Raw genomic sequence first — 17,942 nt, 5'->3', positions numbered from 1 at the left:
AGTTTGTTACATGTGCTTTAGAATCTGCAAAGTGTAAATCTATAGTGCTTCAGAAGGATTTTTAATTCCATGTTTTGTTTTGATTTTTTGTTAATCACCATGGTATTTCAAGTGATTAAACAAATTAAGAACATTAAATCATCATGTATTCCCAAACGGAATGGGACCAGTGAACTTCTCTCTCACTCCTAGGGGAGGCTAATTCCACTTTGACGGACGCTCATGCTGTCCAATGCCAAACTGCGCTGGCAGCCAGTGACCAGACTAGAAGAACTTCACCAATGAGATAGTCGTTGCTGGGTTTAACAAAACAAAGATGCCCAATGGGAAAAATCATGGCTAGTGAGGACTGCGTCGTTTTGTTTGCTGACTGCAGACGGACAGCTGCGAACTAGGGGGCAAGAAGCAGCCGTAGCAGGACCATTTTCTGGATTTGGAGCACAATTCAGCTGTTTTCTACCCCATCCCCGCTGCTCCCAGCACAGACACACTAATCAGCCTTGCTGTCCTTAAAGGAGGGAGGGAAAACCTGAATTCCTGTTTCCATCACTCAGTATTTTTAACCCCCACCAAAGTTTTACTGATAAGAAAGGATGAACGCCCCCACCCTATAATAGAGTTGGAAGGATGAATAGGAGTGCACGTTAACTTACAAGATCCAACTGCGTCTCTGGTGGGCATCTTATTGGGGGTCTGTTTGAAAGGGCGTGGGAGAAATTAGGCGTTATACAAACTTTACAGTTGACTGTTTAAATGTAAGCCCTGCGGGGCGGGGGGCAGGATTGCACAAAAACCCTTTAAGAACAGACATTATTCTTCAGCCTCTTTTTTGAGGGCGGGGGGAGTAGACTTTTGGGGAGCGCTATAAGGAAGGTTGTTTCTCCGTGAGAGATGAAGAGCGCCAGACGCTGGATGTGGGAGTGGAAGACCCTATAGAAAGATAATGGCAGCAAGTTTATTTGTCTTTTAAAAAGAAGGAATCCTAACTGTGTATTTTAAAAAGAAAAGCAGCAAAAAAGGTAAATGCAAAAAAGGGTTAAACACTCCTTCTATTCCCCCCACCCCCCCACCCCCACCCCCCCCGCGAGCCTTTGGATAAAGATGTTTTCTTGAATACCCTTTGTAAATGAGGAGGGAGGAATTTGGAGGTGGGAGGGAGGAAATTCAGCCCGAGTCGGATGCATCTACTATGTTGGCTTGGTGGGTAAGAAGGGAATTGAATCTGAATCCGACGTACCCATTGTGATCTCTGGAGAGGAATTTATGAGTTGGGGGATGGAAGGAAATGCAATTTAAATCGAATGCACCTACAGCGCTTTTTCTGGGGTCGGGGAATGAGTGAGTAGCAGGCAGTGGGGATCTTAGAGGTATTTTCTGTTTCTGGAAAATGAAAAGGGAGAGAGGAAGAGGTTTGGCTGATCTACTGCCGATCAATTGCTGAGTATTTTATTTGAGAGGGTTTGTTTGTTTTTTGGTACACCCGCTTCCTTGTGATCCTGTGAAGCCAGAAGAGGCGAGAAAAATATGCTGAGGACAGAAATAGAAGAAGAGATGGTGAGCAGATCTTTGGGCTTGGGGGAGTGAATGGACTGTATCACAGATCTTGCAGGGTGAGGTGAATTTAGGATGACTTTGCATCAGGCTTGTAGACTAGCTTTGTTTGTTTAAGGTTGCAGTTCAGGCTTGAAATAATACATATTTGTTTTTCCTGTGATATACAGTGAGGAGCTGATTGATGTGAATGGCTAAAATTACAAATAGCCACCACACACATGCAAACCGTAAATAAACCAATACTGTGTTAATTCTGCAATACGATGAGCATCTCTTGTCATACAGGGAAGTCATTTCTCAGATTATTTGTGGCGTGCATAGGAGATGAGCCTCTTGCTTTGTAGAAAAGAGCACAAAAAACTAACCTTTTTATTTTAAATAGTGAAATGATTAAATCCTCTTACAGCCTTACCATCCGAAGGAATTATTTTTACTTTGCATTTTTCTCTACAGTATTACTTTGCATAGTTATAAGCTAATGTTTCCAAAACTTGAGCAACTCTTTAAAATGTTCAGATCAAGCATATAAATGGCAGAGATCTCTTTTCCCATATTGTATTGTATTTGATGGATTCTTCTAAAACATTTATTTCTCAGGTTTTATAATGTACTCTTGTGCCTAGTTATGGTGAACTCCAGCTTTTGTTCTTAGCATGTTCAAAAAAATACTAAGCTGAATTTTGCACAAGTAATGTCACTTCATGGTCCAATGTTATTAATCTTTTTAAACATTGACTGTATGACATCTACAAATTGGTGAATAAATATTTTTTCCTTAATGTAGTGAGGATTTTTTGTGGTAAAATTCCTGATCCCAAGTGATAAAATATTGACATTGGCTGATAGTATCTTCCTATGGATGCAATGCTGCAGTCTGCACCTGTTTCAGCTTCTATAGATTTAAAGAGATATCTTACTTACAAAACTGCAGAAATTTTATATTGTGCAGGAATGGAACCTGACATTTTACTGTCTCTGAAAAATGTTAGAAGAAACTGGAATAAGGAAAAAATGAAGTTTCATATGGAGTCTGCTTTGGAGCAAATTAGGATTTGTTACATATGCAGTGCTAGTTTAATATATGATGCCTGAAGAAATTGGAAGGCTGGATAATTCAGTTTCTACAGGAAAGCAACTTGTGATCTACATTATGATCCCAATAATGCAAGATATTTAGATGGATGGTTGTTAAATTTATTTTAAGCGACATCTCTGTAAATGGTTGTCTGAAATATTTAAATTATATGCCCCATTAGGCAAATGGGTTTCTTTCCCCTGCCTGGCTAGAGGAATGTATATGGTGGGCAAGGTTGAGAGGAACAATACAGTTTGACTGTATAGTTATATCCCCATGTTTTGTATAATGATGCTTAGGCTTTGTTTTATTTGACATTGGTTGTTATCCCTACAAAGTTGCCTTTGCTGATTTGATATTATTATTATATGGTTCCTCTCGACATAAATAACTAAAGCAGTGGATTTAACCATAGATTTGACCTGATATTTAGAGGTAATTGATGAAAAATTGTTTCCCATTGCTTGTGGTTTTCATCTGTTCATTCAAAATTCCTGCAGTGGAATTTTGTTTCAGTAATTCTTTATTATTGAAAGGACCAATAAGTTAGCAAAATGCAGAGTTATTTACAGGATATACCGTTTGTCAGTAGTGCACTGGCAGAGAGTAGAAAACTTCATTTTAGTTGTACTTTATATTTTGTACAAGCTATAATGAAGACTGACATTTTATCCTAGAAGTTCATGTATATGCATATTACAGTTATATAAATGGAAGCACCTAAATCTTATTTTATGTAAAGCAATAAACACTATTTCTGCATTGTTTCCGGTAGATTTAAATTTGCATATGAAACTGTATACTATCAGAAAACCTGTCGGAACTGTTGTACTACCAGATTTATAATTTGCTGCTCTTAATATTTTATTATGTGGGTATAAATCGTTGATGCAAATGCTGTAAACAAATGCCTTTATAGCTAAGAGTGAGACTACATTTAGCTTATCCCCTTCCAATTTAAGGGAAGTATGACAGCATGTTATACAGTGGATTGCTTTAGTAATAACTATCAGTGTAATCTCCAAAGCAGAAGTTCCAATCAGATATTGCACTCCTTCCCCTCTCATCTGCATAGGAGATCAAGGGCCAAATTCTGTTATATTAGTATAGATTGGATTCAGTGATCACTCTGGGTTTACACCAGTCTCATTGGAAGTAGATTCGAGCTCTTAGTCTTTATTCTAAATTCATATCTCCTTGTAGTTCAGAAGAGTCAGTAATCAAAGAATATTTATCTTCCTAACACAAAACACTTAGGATGCATGCAATTAGACAAACATTGCATTTTCTCCAAAAAGTAGATAGAAATATGATATTGCTATAACATGAAAAACAAGAAAAAAGATATCTTGAGGTATTCTCCTATTAAGTGACAGAGTAGGTATGATTTACATATGTCATGTAATCGATAAGTAAGGCTAAGATTTCGGCATGGGTAATTTTAGTCAAAGTAAGGGACAGGACATGGATAATAAACAATAAATCATGGAAGCCGGAGCCCTACCGCTTGAGGCTGACAGCTGGAGCCCCATCTCCCAGGACTGAAGTTACAGAGGTCATGTAAAATCACGGACTCTGTGACCTCCATGACCGACTCATAGCCTTATCGATAAGCACAACCATGTATCTCACCTATCTTTGGAAAGCAGTGGAATTTGACCTGTTTATTAAAAATAGGTCTTTCCCCATCAAGTTGCAGTGGGGGAGGTTTAGATTGGATATTAGGAAAAACTTTTTCACTAAGAGGGTGGTGAAACACTGGAATGCGTTACCTAGGGAGGTGGTAGAATCTCCTTCCTTAGAGGTTTTTAAGGTCAGGCTTGACAAAGCCCTGGCTGGGATGATTTAACTGGGAATTGGTCCTGCTTTGAGCAGGGGGTTGGACTAGATGACCTTCTGGGGTCCCTTCCAACCCTGATATTCTATGATTCATCCATTTGAAAGAAGCCAAAATAAGACTGAAAAACAGTGGCACATGCATTTCATTTTCTATTAGCCCTTTCCACTTCCTCAACAACCAAAACCAGACAAGCCACAAAACCCCTTCAGGTTCCATTATACCAGGGTTCTAACATCTGTGATCTAGCTCAGGATGAATCTGTGTGAAGTATCCCATAAGACTGGGATATGTAAAGGAATCATATTCCTTTTGTTATCTATTTCTCTGCAATGTTTTAGGAGCAGGCAGCAAAATGTAGTAAGCTCCAATTTTTTGAAAGGCTGGCAGAGAGACATTTGGCAATCAGATTTTCACAAAATGGCCTTTTAGTGTGCACAAATAGCTTATAATTTAATGTTAAATGAACAGCATCTATTACCCTTCATTGCTTTATAGACATAGTTAGTACACGAGACAAAGTATCTTTTCTATAGTCTTGGTTACATTCATTGACTGCCATTGTTTCATTGAAGTTTTCTAGTTTGACCCACAAATACGCATGTCCCTTCCAGTACTTAAGGGTTAACCCTAAGAAATCGTGGGGAAAATGGTGGAGAGGAGAATGCGGAACCGTGGGGAAAATGAATGAGGGCTCCTAAATTATTTTATTCTATTATAAAGGACACTTTAGTTTTCTTAATCTAGTTACTGAATTCCGACTCCTACTAAGAACCAACTGAATACATCTTCTGGTAAGACTTGTCATTACTGGGAGTGTATCACTGTTGGTACTGTAGTGGTCAGCCTGTGAAAATAAATCTAACTACTGAAGGCACTATCATACCACTAAACATTGTGTATTTTGGCTTATCAACTTATCGATTTTAATTCATTATTGTAGTGTTAAATTATGTTAAAAAGGATTCAGGGAGCTCTCTTTGAACATATTCTCTCAAGTTTAGATTCTTATTTATGTAAGTAATCTGCTTTGATGAATACAGAATTGTATGTCTTATGACCTCATCACCCCCTCCTCTTCGAGTGAACTACAAAAGAGTCAAGTGTCCTCAAATTAATGGAAACTCCAATTTTTCTATCTTGAGTTGTCTAAGGCTTGAGGGGCTGAGTGTCCACAATTCCAGTTCAAGTCAATAGTGCTGCCAGATGACAAGCACCTATGAAAATCAGGACCCCATGTGTGCCAAACTGTGCACTGAAAATTGCTGGACACTTTTGAAGAGGTTTGCCTAAGTGTTTACATTTTTAGAAGTGTGAACTTTTGTATAGGCTAGAAAATACTTAGTTTCTTTCTTTAGCATAACAACACCTGTTGTGATTCTAAATCTTTGCAGTGCAGCATCTCTCTAAATATCCCATTACTAATCCAGCTAGCCCTCATTCATCTAAGCATTACTCACCCAACTAGTGTAGTTCCTGAGTAATCAGTCGCTATAGCCTGCAGTGAGACAACCTAAGGATTTGGAGACTCAGACTGTGTTTGTTTTTGTAATTTTACAAAGCAAAGTTATGGTTCTAGGTCGCAGGATCAATCTGACTAGATTTGCTTATAACTAAAAAGTAATTACCATGCAATACCTTTCTGATGGCCTTGTGAAACGAGAAGTTGGTTTTACTCTATTTTCTGGTGTACACATGCTCACCTTTGTAGCAGTCTCAGAGACCCATAGACTGCATTGGCATTGAGAAATTGGAGATAAATGAGTTTTGGCCTAAGAGATGGTTCCTCCATTTTAGATTTGGGGCAACTAGTGGGAAGCTTTCACTGCTGCTGCACTGGTTTTGAGGTTAGAAGATTTCAGTCTCCAATATTGTAAATATAGCACTATCCATGGGCACTTAGTCCACTTAACAATCGAGGGAAATGATGCAATTATGTTGTAACAAAATAGTCTAGAATCGTTGGATACATGTAAAATGGGACTATTGCTACAGCCCCATGAAGACTGTGGCACAAACCCATGATTTTAAAACACTGAAGAATTTGATTGTTTTGAGGCAATATTTCAGTTGGTTAAAAGAAATGTTCTTGAAAAATTGCCCCCCCAACAGAAAATGTCTAATAGCTAGCAATGATAATACTTTATCTTGTACAGCATTCACTGTAATCAATAATCCTCAGGTAAGATAAAAATGTAATGGTAAAAAGACCTCATCACTGAGGTCTGTCTTTTGGTTTGAGTAACTGATTTGTGTGTTTCGTGTCTGCAACAGAAAACTACTTAATCCCTTTGTCTTTTATCTGTGCAGTTTACCTAGTGGCAGTTTTACAAGGCATTAAGATTAATTAAGAAAACCTCGGGAAGATGGTGCCTCTCTTATTTAATTTATCCACTTTATACTGTACTGGAAGACCATTTTGTGATGTTGGAAAATGTGCAGTATGCTATGTCTCACCAAATATGATAGCATCATTAGACATTTTAAGATCTTTATTCAATATCTTTCAAGATCTTTATTCACTTGACTGTACTGTTTTAAATCTTCTACCATTTTTTCTAATTATGGTTTTCCTGCATCTTGTGCACATGCTTTTTTATTTCAGGAGCTTTTACAATGTTTCCATGAGCTACAGTGTGGAAATATGCTTCTGATTTGTAGGTCAGTGAGAAATTGAGATTTTGCAATCTAAGCAGTATCGTTTCTTTGCTGGTTCAGTGCTTACGTGACATTTCAAGTTGGCTAAAGAGTAAAAGGACACTGTTGAGGTATCTTTCACAATTTAATTTTTAATTTTTTATTTGTATACTTACTGCTGTCATATGACCTTGGAAGCTTGAAATCTGAAGCCATACCAACCAATTCATCCTCCAGAACAATGGTTTACTATGTGGCTTCTTATGGTTTATTTAAAAATACTGAAGCATTTAGTGTGTTGGGAAAAACACTGATGAAGAATTACATTGCAAGAGTGAACATTGCAACTTGGTGTAAGAGGGAAAAGCAACTAGATCAATTTTGGCTCATGGAATTCTGACATTATTTAATTATGGTAAAACTCAAGTATTTTATTTCCTCTCTCCCCTCAACCCCTTTAGAATTGTGCATTTATTAGTCTTGAGAGTGTACGGGTAGAAGTTGCTTCCTCATCATGGAATCATAGAACTGGAAGGGACCTCAAGAGATCATATAGTCCAGCCCCCTGCACTCATGGCAGGACTCAGTAGTATCTAGACCATCACCGACAAGTGTTTGTCTAGCCTCCTCTTAAAAATCTCCAGTGATGGAGATTCCACAACCTCATGTATTGACATTCTTATCAATGGACTTCCAAGACCTTCATTCTCAGTTAGATACATTTTAAGTTACTTAGTCAAGTGTTACCACATGGATTCTTACAGCTACACAGTCCCATTGAATTCATTTGGCTTCCACTCAGGTGTGGGGTCCTCCTGGGCAGAACACTTCACAGGATCAAGGCCTCACTCTATATCTTGCACTTTATGTTCCTCAGGAATTGATTTTTTCTAAACTTATTTCTGGTGGCACAGAAAATGCACAAGATGCTTTCCAAACAGAAAAGGGAGTTCAGTCCATGTCCCAAGGTTGCTTACAGTCTAAAGACAAGTGGCATGGAAGGAAGGTTATTACGTTACATTCTTAATGTATGTTAATATATAGTTTAAATATGATTTTTAAACTGTTTGTTTGCAATAAATCTGAGGAATATTTTTCAAGTTCCCCATAGTTACCTCAGCAGAAGAGAGTATTCAGTGAAGGAATTCAATGTGGAGAAAGAAGAGGTCTGAAGGATGAGTTCAGGAAGATTGTTCCATGCATAGGGTTGGAAATTCTCCTGTAGCCCAAGTGACGAGGCCTGTGCTTTTGGAATAAGATGATCTAAATTAATTCCTATAGTTGCTATAAAGTTCTGAGTGGTAGCAGTATGCAGCATAATGACAAGGTCCTAGGTGGCCACAGACTTGGTACAGCATTGTACATTGTTGTCTTGTGTGCTTGTTTACATTACAAAGTGCACTTTTAATAGAAGTCTAATAGAAGTGCACACTTGGTAGTTTTGACAGTGTTCAGATCTCTGAACATTTGTTAAAACAAAATCTAAAAATTCAAAATTAATACCTATAGAGAAATGTATTAGAAATGTTTAAAATCTTGACCAGGGTTTAAAAAATGTATTTAGGGAGATTTCCCAATTTGATCCATTTTGAATTGTCTAATTGGAAATGTGTTATCTTTGGGAATACTGCAAGTTCAGAAAGGTGTATATTAAATCACTCCAGAGCAGAGTTAGTTGAACTGTTTTTTTTTTTTTAAATATATAAACTAGATAAAGGATTATCCTTGCAAAAAACAGACCCAGGTTAAGTGTGTGTAACAGATACAGTGTAGATGTTTCTTAGGTTCTAGAAATTCATCTGATTTGATAAACGCATTCATACATAAACAAGTACTCTGCTTTCAGCTCCAATGAAGATATTTCTTTGTAGGGAAAATATATCACTTATCACTGTAATAATGTCTTTGCTTAATTTATCTTTTTTTTTTTTTTTGCAGTGTTAAACAAGTTAGTGAAACCAAAGCCACTCTAGCCAGGGATTTAATAGTCTGTTAATCAATTGTTATGGCAGCATAATTTCTGCACATGACTTGGAAGCATATCAGTGTAATTCCTCCATGGGCTTTTTCCATTACAATACACAATTCCTGCTTAATGTGGGTTATGCAATGAGAAAGTGTCACCTTTATTTTTTGCAATTAAGTCCTTGAGCATTGAATTATTCTGATTATGGACAACAATGGAAGGGCTCATCTATGTATAGTAGTCCTATGAGTAGGGCTCTACCAAATTCGTGGCCATGAAAAACGTGTCACAGACTGTGAAATCTGTTCTTCCCCCATGAAATTTGGTCATTTGTGTGCTTTTATCCTATACTATACAGATTTCACAAGAAGACCATTGTTTCTCAGATTAGTGGTCCTCACCCAAATGGGTGTTGCTGGGAGGATGCAAGGTTATTTTAGGGAGGTCACCGTTTTGTCACCCGTACTGCTGTGTTGCCTTCAGAGGTGGGCAGCCAGAGAGTGGCAGCTGTTAGCCGGGCGCCCAGTCTGAAGGCAGTGCCGCGCCAGCAGCCCTGCAGAAGTAAGGGTGGCAGTACCATACCATGCCATCCTTACTTCTGTGCTGCTGCTGACGGTGACTCAGCCTTCAGAGCTGGGCTCCTGGCCAGCAGCCACCACTTCGAGATGCCCAGCTCTGAAGGCAGAACCGCCAGCAGTAGCAGCGCAAAAGTAAGAGTAGCAGTACAGCAACCCCCCTTACAATAACCTTGTGACCTCCCCACAATTCCTTTTTGGGTGAGGACCCCTACAGTTACAACACTGTGAAATTTCAGATTTAAATATCTGAAATAATGAAATTTATGATTTTTAAAATCCTATGACCGTGAAATTGACCAAAATGGACTGTGAATTTGATAGAGCCCTACCTATGAGTAACAGATGTTACTACTGTGTGATTTAATTAAGCAACAATGTTCACCATTGCTGGGTCTGCTGCTAGGTAACTAGCTGACTTGTTAGACAGCTGAATGTACATAAGAGGATCACGTTAACTTATTTTTTAATATTTTAAGATTCAAAAAGGAAATCCTTTATAAACCACATTTTAGTAGCAAGAGTTGGAGATGCCAAAATACCCCAAACTCCTGGCAGCCTTGCTCTAAAGATAGTTAATAAAAGGTGGGATATCTTGGGATTTGAGAATCTCAGTCTGAAGATGGCACTTAAGTGGATTTCTGTTTGTACTTGAAAAACATTCACTTGAGTTGTTAGCAACTATAGATAAAGCCCACCTCTAAGATTAATTATTCTAAAAGATTCTAGAAAAAATTCCTTCTGGTTATTTTGTGCAGTTTCATGTTAATTGACAGTTTAACTTCCTGTGATGTGCACTAGCATGACAGTATCACTCATGTACTGACCTGGGAACCCATGTACATGTTTCTGCAAGACAGCATTTACCAGTAACAGCAAAGCTGAACCTGAAAGTTGAGCGGCATTAGGCAGGAGTATGCACAGAGAGGAAAGTAGTCCCAAGCATTGTGGGTATTACTGTTCTGGGGCTTGCAAGAGAACCTTTTGAATATCAGCCAATAAACAGAAAAAACCCTAAAAATGTTTATTGAAGAAATTAAAAAGTTAATGATGGGCTGTTTAAATGGTGCTTTTGTAGAAAATTGAAGTTTTAAAGATGTAACTTGACAGTATCCCTTTAGAACTTATACAGAAGAACCCTTTGCAATTATTAGTGTAATTATTTTTAGTGATGTCCTGCTCTTCACTTTGAGGCATCTAGCAAGTCTTTCTAACGATGTATATGAGACTGAAACTGTTTAAAGGTTAAATTGCTGGAAGTATAAAATCTTTTCCCTATTGTGCCTCAGCCTCCACTTTGGGACCAGAGTGACATTGAACTATGTCACTACTACACAATAGTTCTTATTTGCTACATGTAACGGATTCAGGTCAGCTGTAAAATCCTTGGGTGCAGAATGCATGTGTGTGTTTACTACACTTATGATCTGATCACTGTATCTCTATTAAACTTTTCGGTAGTTCTTACTCTGTCACTTGAATTAGCAAACAGTAATCTGCTACAATATATAGTATGGAAATTTTGATTTAGAAGTAAACTCTGTTAAAAAAGTACCCCTATTAAATACCAGTCTAACATTCTTGACAAAGCTCTAAGGCAAAAGTGTGATTCAAGAAAGCTTTATTCATGCCAATTTGCAAAAAAGCTATAGCCCACGATGAAAATTGCTCTGTGCCAGTTTTGCAACTATGTAAATAATAAACACAAAATGCTCCTAAGGTTTCAAAAGCAAAATTTTACTATAGGCAAGACCCATAGATGTAAGAGTTTTCCAGTAAGTTTAAGATGTAATCTTTTTCTGTCCTTGAATAAGTATCATATAACTTTATTTTATCAATATAATGCCAAGTGTAGTATCAAATATGAATCCTGATTTAAACTGGCAATGTTCAGCTTCCTTGTGCTGCAGGCTGGGTCATAACATGCTGGTATAACTACTCCACAAATTTTTAGTTTAGTTCTTCTTTATTTCAATGTGACAATACAAGTAGTGAGTTATTGATGGCAGCTAAAGTGACACCATTATGACTGTAATCAATAATCCACCTGCTCAGAATAACAACTACCACCAGGAACATATTTTGAATTGATTCAGAAATCTATGCCTCCTTCAGTTACCCCACTTTGTTACTTCCTTGATTTATACAACAAAATCTCTACTTTAGGCAAGCTGTTACAGAGTTAAATACTAAGAAATGATGGCATATCCAGATGAAAATTACACAGTAAATATTTCACTATAAACAGAAATACCACTTGCTAAATTCCTGTGGGTTCTGATTCAGGACCAAATGCTTCCTTACCACAGCCTGCAAGATAATGTAAATGAAAAGCCATATTTAGACAGTGCTTTAAATGGGGTTTATGACAATGGAAGACACTAAATGGCCTTTCGAGATCAAACAGTCCTAAACTTGAGACCTTGGTAAATTTACTTGATCACATTCAAGCTCCTACCTCAAATTAAAATTAAACACATGTGCGTACACTCCCTCCTCCCTAACTTCACTGTTCACCTTTTTCTTCTGTTTCTCACTAATTGAGGAAGTTCTCATAAGAGGACACCATTTAAAAAATTGTTGCTTTCTAGCTACCTCTTCTATGCCTAAAACTGCTGAAATTAACAGGAGGTACAAGCTATAACCAGGATGCAAGAAACTGCAGCGTTCTTGAGAACAAGATGTTTTAGGCCACCTGGTGACACATCCTTACCCTCCAATCCCTGGTTCATTTTACTGTTTAGCTGATTAGACAAGTGAGCCCGTTGGCAAGCTACCATACAGATTTATTAAATGGAATAAAATCAACGTAAGGGCTATAAAAATTTGAAAAGAAAACTTGTTTTAAAGTTTTATTGTGAATAATCTCAGCATGTGAAGTGTTCCCTCAGCTACGGATACAATGGTCCATATAGTTTCAGGTATACTTTGTAGACTTTGCATTTAAAACTGATTGAAAAAACTTCAGACTGAAAATGCAGATCTATATTCCATTCTGCTAGTAATCCACTCATTAGTTTAGCTCCTGTAGATGTAAAACCTTACTACTTATAGAGGGCTTAACCTTTTGTGGTCCCTGCCCCCTGCAATGCCCCACCCCTGCTCTGTCTCTTCCTCCCAAGGCCCTGCCTGACACTTGCATGGGGGGAGGGGGCAGAGAGGAGCGAGTGGAGGGTGAGGCAGGGAGGGGGCAGAGCACAGGAGGAGTGGGGAGCAGGGCCCCTTCTGAGTGTGGGCCTGGTGCCATTGTAAACCTGGTACTTTATTTATAATGTTAATAAGGTCTTTGCACCAGAAGCTTCCACAATTTGCTTCAAGTGATCACCAATTAACTTCCAGATCTTCTTGTTGACTATCTTCTATTCAGAAGTAGCTCCCAAAGCTGTAATTGTAGTGTGCTCAACTGTGGCAATATTTTTCAAGAGGGGGACTGAAACTATAAAAAGGAAAGATGAACACCCCAAGTACCATCTCTCTCTTCCTGCCCGTAGAGTCATTGCACCTGAAGGAACAAAATAAGCAGCTGTTGGACTGAGGGAGGGGTCCTGACCTAAGAAGTTTGGTCAATAAGACTCCTGAAAGAATGTGGTGAGAAAACTTTGTTTTGAATAAAGAAAAGGAGTACTTGTGGCACCTTAGAGACTAACCAATTTATTTGAGCATGAGCTTTCGTGAGCTACAGCTCACTTAAGTTAGGCCACCAGTTGTGTTTTATCTTTATTTTTCTTGTAAACATTTCTGACTTTTATGCCTCATTATTTGTACTCACTTAAAGTCTTTCTCTTTGAAGTTAATAAACTTGTTTTATTGAATCCAGTGTGTTTAAATTGAAGTGTCTGGGAAACTTCATTTGGGGTGGCAAGTTGTATGCATATTATTTCTATTAAAGACAAAGGGTGTGTTGGGGTCACCCTGCAGTATAACCAAGGCTGATGAGAGCCAGAGTGTAACTCACGTGAGGCTGGCAGGCTGCAGTTGCACATAGACACTCAGGGTGTGTTTTACATGCTGGAAGACTGTTTCTGAGCAGCCCAGGTGGGAACTCCTTTAGCAAGGAATCATAAGGCACCTAAGATTGCAAGGAAAGGGTGTCACAGCTGCTCATTAGTCCAGATTGTACCCTGGTATGTCACGTTCACCCATCAGCATGTGGGAACATATTTTCTGTTCATATCTTGTCCTGTGCAAAAGGAAAATACGTTCTTGGAAAAATCTTTGCCATGTTTGCCTTTCCTGCTAATCCTTCACTCTGACATGCTTAATAGGTGGTAAATGTACTTTTCAACCTTTACAAACGCTCATTGTATTGATGATTATTGCATTCCCTATCCATGCAAGTCTACCTGGTCAAAGAGACAACCAATGCATTTAACTTGACACAGGAAAGTGTTCATCAGGGTTCCAGAGCAGAGAGCCATTATATTGGTACTACTGAATTTCAGAAAGATTGATGTTTACATGGCCATTGATATCTTACCACAGACTTGTAGTTTGTTACATCATTAAGAATGAAGGAATCATAAGCCTTCTCAAGGAGGTTTCAGTACAGGGGATGAAAGTGATATGCCAGACAGTATTATTGTTCCTGTTTTTAAAAAAGTAATGGTTTTGAAAATTAGAAATCAACATAAATACAAAGTATTATTGATCCTTGTGGACTGAAAGGATAACATACTGCTAAACAAATACCTGCATTCAGCTGAACAGTAAGTAGCATGGGATTCTCTTTTCCAGGGGATATTTCCTGATTACACTGAAAAGATTTACAGCCTTCTAAAATGAGAAGTTCTGTTGTCATCTCTGGACATTTACCTCCAATTCTACTGAAATTGACTGAGAAGACAGCAAACTGATAGAGGCATTTCCTTAGCTGCTGTACCTTCCAGCTAATGAAAAGTTCAATTCTGAGAATTGTTACAAGTTTTGCAGCCTATACTTAACTTTGAACAAGCAGGATATAATTCATTTTGATCAGATAATTCAATGTTATGATGAAGGAAGATCAGTGGTGACTGGGCAACAAAATGGCAGATTAAATTCAGTGTTGATAAATGCAAAATAATGCATATTGGAAAACATAATCCCAACTATACATACAAAATGATGGGATCTAAGTTAGCTGTTACCACTCAAGAAAGAGATCTTGGAGTCATTATAGATAGTTCTCTGAAAATATCCATTCAGTGTGCAGTAGCACTCAAAAAAGCTAAAAGAATGTTAGGAACCATTAGGAAAGGGATCAATAATAAGACAGAAAATATCAAGATGCCATTATTAAATCCATGATACGTCCACATCTCGAATACGGCGTGCAGTGATGGTCGCCCCATCTCAAAAATATATATTAGAATTGGAAAAGGTACAGAGAAGGGCAACAAAAATGTTTAAGGGTATGGAACAGCTTCCATAGGAGAAGAGATTAAAAAGACTGGGAATGTTCAGCTTGGAAAAGAGATGACTAAGGGGGGATGTGATAGAGATCTATAATATTGTGACTGGTGTGGAGAAAGTGAATAAGGAAGTGTTATTTACCCCCTCACAACACAAGAACCAAAGGTCACCCCCAATGAAATTAATAGGCAGCAGGTGTAAAACAAATAAAAGGAAGTACTACTTTATATAATGCACAGTCAACCTGTTGAACTCGTTGCCAGGAGATGTTGTGAATGCCAAAATATAACTGGGTTCAAAAAAGAAATGAGTTCATGGAGGATTGATCCATCAATGGCTATTATCCAAGATGGTCAGGGATGCAATCCCATGCTCCAGGTGTCCCTAAACCTCTGACTGCCAGAAACTGGAGATTAATGACAGGGGATGGATCACTTGACAGTTGTTCTGTTTATTCCCTCTGAAGCATCTGGCACTGGCCACTGTTGGAAGACAGGATATTGGGCTACATGGACTATTGGTCTGACCCAGTATGGCTGTTCTAATGTTCTAATAGCTGAATTCAGAATAAAAGGAATATATAAGAGCCTCTTAGTGATTGATCTAGAGAAGACCATACTTCGGCTGGGACTTTAAAAGGTTCTTAAGGAGTTAGGGACCAACTCCCATCGCCTTGATTCATAGGCTTTTCTGGAATTTCCAGTATTAGGATATGACCCTTGAAATGGTGTCGTTTTGGTAAAACTTACTGAGATCAGAGGTATTTTAATAGAATTAAATTCTTAAAGATATTTTTCAGAAAGTCCATTGGCAGATTAACTTTATAAATATGTGCCAAATTCCCCAGACAATATGGCTAAGAGGAGCATTTAGCATACTGGTAGCCTAAATTTACTTTATTTTTTCTTTAGGTCCTCTGACACTCTAACATACACTATCTTGGTGATGTCACATTAGCCATGGAACCTCAAGGAAGGTTGAAGGCAACACAGGTTATAGGGTTTTTTCCCCCTGCATGTTAGTTTTAACTATGTGCACAGTTTTGCAAAGTGAAAAATATGAAGCCACTTTTTAGCTAGCTTATTTTTGGTCGCTGAGAATATTTGTAGGCTTTCTAAAAAATCCATGTGCAGGTTTTTTATAACTGTGGAGAGACTCTAAATACCACTTCCATTTATACTAATGAAAGCTCCAGTTAAGACTGTGCCATTTTAAGAATATTGAAATCTGTACCTTTCTAAGGCTGCCTAGTGGGTTAGTTTGCCCACAGTTAAACAGATAAACTTAGAAACAAGGATAAGCATCCTTCCAAACAGTTCCTTTTCAGATTGAGCAAGCTGTTTTTATTTCCTTCCCTGTAGGAGAGCAGTGTTTCTGGTAAATGTAGCATTATGTGTGTCAAGTCCTGTTCTGCCAGAAGCCTTTCCTTGCCTTAGTACACAGAGCTTGGTGTCTTTTTTTTTCCTGGTTTATCTCTATTTTAGTCTATAATTCAGTCAGCTCTTCATGCTTTTGGTGTCACAAGAACAATTAAACGTTATCTGGGCAGAAGTTGAAAGTTTCACAGTTAAAATGTTGTATAGTTTGTGAAGGGCACAACCAAGGTACGGGGCAAAATCAACAAAATCTCATTTTGGGAACCAGGAATATACATTCTGAGGTTTCCAGGTCCAATATTTCATCTCAATTCATGGGTTAATCCATTAAAGCTGGGCCTTACCATACCTTCTGTTAACTTTAGGGGGAAACTTGCTGTATTATCTATAGAAAGTACACAACTTGTCTAGGTATTCCAATTGAGTCATGCATCTGCTCTTTTCAGATTTTGCTATTACTATTGACTGCTGGATCCTCGAAGAAGGTGTTGGAAATTTATCCTCTGGCTGGTAGGGTTGCAAGATCCAGTCCAATTCATACTGCAATCTACAAGATTTTCCTGCACTCTGAGTGATGACTGACCTCAACTGTAAAATTGTATATGTTTTATATCACATCTGCCGTGCTGCGATGAGTGGCTATTCTTATCTGTAGCTAGTGGGAGAGCTCAGAACTATTAGTTCTGGACTGGTGTTGAAATGTGATTTTTAAAAATAGTGGTACTTTTCCCGAGCTCCACCCATGAAGAGCCAAAACAAGACTCTACGTGGAATAGATCTTCATGAGATTAATCTCCTTCCTTGTGTGCTTTGAACAGTAATGAAATAGTCAACACTGATACCTAGGGCTGACTCTTCAGCTGCAGCACTAACCATGTTATTCAGTACACTTCTCTTGCTCCATTCCTAGAAGATGGACATAACCACGCAGACTACATTATGACCTAATGTATTAAATTTGAAAGATGAGGAGTGCTTTTGGAGAAAAAACTAGTAGTTTTTGCAGACTAAGCAAGCAAGAACAAAATTTCTATTCTCAAATTTTCAAAAGAAAATAGAGAAAACCAGATAGCTCTTTCATAGCTTTTGTTACTGCAAAAGTATTTGAGAATAAGTAGGCTACAGTATTATTATGGATTGGATTAAATCTCACTGAAACTGGTGGGCATAACAGCTATTTATTCAGAATAAATATAAAAAGCAACTGAGCTCCTTTGTGGGATAGACAGATAAATCCATAGGTGCCTCTGCCCAAAACAAAGGCACATGGCAAGGCTGGAGTAGCAGTTAGCCATGCAGCCGAAGGGGGCTTTCATTGTAATCTGATAAACTCCGTGACAGGGGGTTGATTAAATTGGATCAGTGTGTCAGTGGGAAACAGCCAGAAACACCAAACAAACAAAAAAGAAGAAGAAAGCCGAGGAGACAGCAGAACAAGTACTGGGAGCACGGTTCTGAGAAAGCACAAAGAAAGCTTTTTGGGTTGCATGTTGGTTGAAAGAAGCTTGGAGGTGTGAGCAAAGAGAATCTC

The 17,942-nt window shown here is 38.2% G+C and overlaps 1 protein-coding gene across 2 annotated transcripts in view; it reads left to right on the top strand.

Moving 5' to 3' along the window:
* The first annotated feature begins 1,218 nt into the window (after window positions 1-1,218).
* Window positions 1,219-17,942, top strand: part of ARVCF (ARVCF delta catenin family member) — a 449,123-nt gene continuing 432,399 nt past the window's right edge. For both annotated transcript variants that reach the window (XM_084649105.1, XM_084649104.1), the window contains exon 1: window positions 1,219-1,554. The gene's annotated coding sequence lies outside the window, so the exon portion shown is untranslated. The remainder of the gene's footprint in view (window positions 1,555-17,942) is intronic.

This window comes from Lepidochelys olivacea (assembly GCF_965140295.1).
Source record: "Lepidochelys olivacea isolate rLepOli2 genome assembly, chromosome: 15".
NCBI classification, from domain to species: Eukaryota; Metazoa; Chordata; order Testudines; family Cheloniidae; genus Lepidochelys; species Lepidochelys olivacea.
This window is presented reverse-complemented; position numbering and strand designations above follow the sequence as displayed.